This window comes from Nicrophorus vespilloides, unplaced genomic scaffold, assembly GCF_001412225.1.
Source record: "Nicrophorus vespilloides isolate i.1.1-1 unplaced genomic scaffold, Nicve_v1.0, whole genome shotgun sequence".
In the NCBI taxonomy this organism is placed as follows: domain Eukaryota; kingdom Metazoa; phylum Arthropoda; class Insecta; order Coleoptera; family Silphidae; genus Nicrophorus; species Nicrophorus vespilloides.
This window is the reverse complement of record NW_017096665.1, coordinates 65866-72114: the sequence shown is the minus strand read 5'-3', so window position 1 is coordinate 72114 and position 6249 is coordinate 65866.

Below are 6249 nucleotides of genomic sequence, written 5' to 3'. Positions count from 1 at the left end.
TATAGATACATTCCTGTGCTCTTATCCATATTGCTGTAATACGCGTTCAAAGTTGAAAAAATGAAATTACAACGTTCGAAAAAGCACATTTCATTGATTTACTTCAAAACTATAATAGATAGAATGAATCCAATATATGCTAATCAAAGCTGAATGTTTGGGGAATCCAGCAAGTATAGATACATTCGTGTGCTCTTATCCATATTGCTGTAATACGCGTTTAAAATTGAAAAATTGAAATTAGAACGTTCGAAAAAGCAGTGTTTTCACATTTCATTGATTTACTCGAAAACTATAATAGATAGAATGAATCAATATATGCATATGAAAGCTGAATGTTTGGGGAATCTTCAGCCAGTATATTAAATCTTCTAATATATGCACATGAAAGCTGAATGTTTGGGGAATCCAGCAAGTTAGATACATTCCTGTGTACATTATCCATATTGCTGATAATAGGCGTTCAAAGTTGAAAAATTGAAATATAGATATCTTGAATTAAAATTTTGAGACTATCCTGAATCATTTTCCATATCTGTCTGTAATACGCGTTCAAAAGTTGAACAAATTGAAATTAGAACGGTTCGAAAAAGCAGTGTTTTCACATTTTCATTGATTTACTCAAAAACTATAATAGCATAGAATGAATCCAATAATGCATATGAAAGCTAGAATGTTTGGGGAATCCAGAAGTATAATACATTCCTGTGCTCTAATCCATATTGCTGTAAACGCGTCAAAGTTAAAATTGAAATAGAACGTTCGAAAAAGCAGTGTTTTCACATTTCATTGATTTACTCGAAAACTATAATAGATAGAATGAATCTAATATATGCATATGAAAGCTGAATGTTTGGGGAATCAATATTGCTGTAATACGCGTTTCTTTTATGTAATGGAGGGGTGTGGGGAGGCGCCAAATGATTACATAATAGTGTAATTATATCATAACTTAAACAGTCATTTATCTATATGTCAATTATAGTGTGATAGTATCATAACCTAAACTTTCATTGTTGTCATATGTTAATTATGGATTGATTGTATCATAACCTGAACTGTCATTTATGTCATATGTCAATTATAGTATGATTGTATCATAACTTAAAGTTTCATTTATGTCATATTTTAATTATAGTGTGATTATATAATAACTTAAACTGTCATTTATGTCTATGTCAATTATAATGTGGTAGTATTAAAACCTAAACTTTCATTGTTGTCATATGTTAATTATGGATTGATTGTATGATAACCTGAACTGTCATTTATGTCATATGTCATTCATAGTAACATAGACAATGACATTTATGTCACATGCCATTCCTAGTGTGCATAAGACCAATATTATTATTATATTGATGATTGAAGAGTTATAGAATATTATATGAAAGTTGGTATAATATAAAGTGAAGATGGAAAGCAGTTTGCATTGATTACGTATGATTCATGCGAGGAGTTGGTCTTAATTTGTTGGCGAGATGCGAAAGTTATGCGCGGTTGTTGTCCATTCGGGTATTGTGTGGATGTGGTGTAACGAACGATATTTGGATGGTGGAGCCGCGGGGGCCTTTAATCGTCGATCAATAATATAAATTGTTCCGATACGATTATATATTTTAATTGTGCGGACAAGTGGTTATATTAATGAGTCTCCTTTGGATGGTCTTCATCCCACATGCACCGCAGGTAGATGCAGCATCCACGAAATACGCCCGCTCCTCACCACAAGCCCTGCCAGTTTCAGTTAGGCCACGATATTAAATCAATTGTCCGGAACGGAGCAAAACAACCAACAATAAAAAAAAGACACGAAATATATGCAGCAGAAAACCAAATAATAAATAGAGTTTTTATTACAGGAAGGGTGGTCCCACATTCCATCTCCAACAATACCATCATCTATCCAAATTGTTAATTGCAGCTAAATCAATCCTTACTTAATTAATTTAATTAAATTAATTAAATCGATCAATTCGTATTTAACAATTAATCAAAAATCAGTGAGGTATAACAAGCAAAAGCAATTTTAATTATCGCATCTGGATTTATTACATGTTCTTATCATTTGTCGTCTTGTACATATTGCCATGTAATTGCTTTCGGATTAAAAGAATAATCGCGTTTGCATTAACACAATGAAAATTATACGAGGACTCCTATATTCCGTATCTGCTTTACGTAAACCAACCAAGATCACGACCTATATCGAGTGTTCCATGAGAGCTACAACTGTTTTCCACTCGACAATGTCCTATATAATCTCTGTTGTTTGCTGCTGCTGTTGCTACAAAAAAAAATAAACTAAAGAGACAGAGGTTCGCAGTTTCTTTTACTTTATCCACTGCACTTTCAAATACTCGTGTAACGCATATATTTCAATACGACACGAAACATTATTTAGACTTCGTTCGTTTTATTTTCATTCACTTCTCAATTTCTCTTATATTTACAATATATTTGTTTCGTAATCTATTGAATTACACAGCTTCAACAAAAACACACAAATAATGTTGTAGAATATTTATTAAACAGAATCAAGTCAAATTAAGTTGAATAAAAAAAATATTGCCAATTACAACGATTTATGTGTTTTTCGTTTAAACTTTTCCCTGTTTGCAATTATTTTTTTGTATAATTGTAACAATAATTGTTATTAGTATTAAATTTATATATTCTAAATCTAATAATTTTTTTAGTTATTTTGTTTGTTCAGTTTTAAATTGATTCGTTTTCATTTGATTATTATTCATGACTTTACAATTGATTATATAATAATGAAGTTCCAATCAATTCCTTATGAGAAACCATTTATAAACTGTTTTATTAATAATCTAGTAGTTTTTGTTTTAACCCGTACCTATTACAGACACATAATTGAAACACAAGTACTAAATATTGGTCAAAATGACCCTATTTTATTGTAACTTATGGATTAATTTTGCTATATATTTTAATATTTCACAATAATTCACAAAGTCATAATTTTTACTTAAATAATGAATAAAATAATTCTAATTTCATATAGATTAAAGATATAAAAAAAAATAATCTAACTTTTCTGTATATCACAATAATTCTATATATGAATTGTTTTGATTAGTAATTTATGTTTTTTTAGGTGTACCAATTACTATATGAAACTGGTTTTGTCAAATGTTTAGTCAAAGAACCATAACCTAATTTGATATATTTGTCATTTATAGAGTGATTGTGTAACCTAGAATGTCATTTATGTCATATGTCATTTATAGTGACATAGACAATGACATTTATGTCAATTTAAATAAATGGTGTCAAAGTACTTTCGACATGTTAAAATTAACTATAATAATAGATAGAATGAATCCAATATATGCATATGAAAGCTGAATGTTTGGGGCATGTAGCAAGTATCGATAGATTCCTGTGCTCTTATCCATATTGCTGTAATACGCGTTCAAAATTGAAAAATTGAAATTAGAACGTTCGTAAAAGCAGTGTTTTCACATTTCATTGATTTACTCGAAAAATATAGTAGATAGAATGAATCCAATATATGCTCATGAAAGCTGAATGTTTGGGAAATCATAGATACATTCCTGTGCTCTTATCCATATTGCTGTAATACGCGTTCAAAGTTGAAAAATATATGTGGAAAAGCAGTGTTTTCACATTTAATTGATTTACTCAAGTACTTTATATTTGTTAAATTTAGACAAACTTACTTATTAGCAAATTATTTGTTTTGATTAGTAATTTAATTTTGATTAATATTGTTGTAAATTTCTGCAATGTTTTGTGTGAAGATAATGATGGAATACATATGTTTTTTTAGATGTACCAATTACTATATGAAACTGGAATTTGTTTTGTCAAATGGTTAGTCAAGGAACCATAACCTAATCTGACATATTTGTCATTTATAGAGTGATTGTGTAACCTAGAATGTCATTTATGTCATATGTTATTTATAGTGACATAGACAATGACATTTATGTCAATTTAAATAAATGGTGTCAAAGTACTTTCGACATGTTAAAATTATATAAACTTAGTTATTAGTAGGAAAATACTGAAATTATTAATTTAGTAAACTAATTTGTTTTGATTAATCTTGTTGTTTAGTTTGTGCATTGCTTTGTAGTTGTGGTAATAAATTAATAAGTAAATTTTGAAATGTATTTTATTTTTGTAGTTGAATGAAAAGTTGCGTGTAAATCATGAGAGGGTGGGTGCTGTTTGCGGTTTGAGCTTGGTACCACCTTGGCGGGACGTCTTGTAACGTAATTTAGAGGCTTGCACGTTTTCGAGTGGCGTGAAAATTGCGGGGTTGATAATAATGGTTGAACGGATGAGCTTTTATTGGCACGTTTTTGGAGAATAAATAGGTGGTTGAAAAGCGTACGAACAAATGAAGTAATAAATGGTAGTATAAAGGAGATTAAGCGCACATAATGCTCGAGTTTGTTTATAATTTGCATATCGTGAGGTTGTTGTCAGGTAATATTTACGAGGTACAATAAATGAGGAATGAATGTCACGTAATGGTTAGGAACCAGGTGACACGAAAGGAGGAGTACCGGTTTCGTGATAAGAAGGGCTGTAGCGATTCGGAAACCGAACGCGAGGTGAAATAATGTGGTGGAGCGGATCCTCTCCATCAATCCGGGGCGGCGTGTGTAAGCGTGCTGCGGAGGAACGAAGGAGGAAGGATGTGGTTTCGCTTGCGTTGGAGGAGGACGGAAAGGATGGATGGATGGATGAACGTGAAGGTAGGTAGGTAGGAAGGAAGGACGAAACGGGATGGGGACGGTATAGAGTTAGAGTTTTAGAGTAAGAAGAGTAAGAGTGCATGCTCACGCCAACAATTATACGGAATAAACAAAGTGATGTCGCCGTGTTTTATTCCCCCCATTGTTTCATTGTTTGTGCGCTCGTGAGACGCCTGGCGGGGGCCCCCGTGATTTATCGGGGCACGTGGAGAATGCAGCCGGCGCCATCAGGGGGGAAGGCGCCGAGGACCCCGAGTTATTGTATTTGTTACATGGTTCTGATGGACTATTTTGGAATTTCTATTGTTTTGCGCTGGTTACAGGTACGGTTACAGTTTATTACTGTCCCGGCCCTGATTGGGTTTTTCTGGCGCTCGTTTCAGGATTTGCGTGAATTGAATTTTAACTCGTGCATTCCACCAATACACTTTCAAAATACAAATCCCATTCTCATTCTCTACCAATTCTCTTCTCTCTTCTCCTTTCTCTCTCCCAGAATACACAATTTTTATGTATCGCTTCAGGTTTTGTCTCAAAAAATATGCAACATTTATACCGATACCATTTTTGGACAAGCAATTAATCAATCAACTTTGTAGACTGATTTTAATGATCTTCAACTATTATTTAATGGAAAATACTCGAAGCATCACATACATTATTTAACACGTTGACTGTATACAAGAAAATCTCCATCAGTCCACGACTCATTTAGTTGAAACACTTAGAAATAACAATAAAATCACCCCAAAACATATTTTTCATTGTAAACTAAAAAAAAGGAGAGATTTATATCATTCGTGATGTTTCTACAAGCCAACAATCGATTTGCTGTTCTTAAAGATAAGTCTACTATAGATTATTCAGATCAAATGGTTTCTTAAACCACTACAATTCGAAATGATAACGGAAACTTAGCATTCAACTTCTGATAATTTCAGTTGTAAACACTTTGATAGTTTACAAAATTGCATCAAAGAAGAATGTAATGAATGTACACATTTATCTACTACGTAATAGGTTTTATCTCAAAAACTAAACATAGCAGAATAATAATCCACTTTGGACAAATTCTGTAACAATTATTATTATTTATTTATATTAGTTTAAAATTTATTTCAAAGCTTTATACAAATCTTTGCCTTCTTCATTCTTTAATTGCAGAATAATAATCCACTTTGGACAAATTATGTAACAATTATTATTATTTATTTATATTACGTTAAAATTTATTTCAAAGCTTTATACAAATCTTTGCCTTCTTCATTTTTTAATTTATACAAACTTAATTTATCAATCAACTAGAAATTGATTCAAAACTTTCATGTTGTTTGCTATTGAATTGTATACAATTGATTTAATACTTGAAATATTGTAATTAAGTATACAGAAATAGTTGCAACTATTTTCTTTTTAATTATTTGCAATTTTAATTAATTGATTGTCAACTTTAATTACATTTTACATAATTATTCGTTTTAACCACTACAATTCG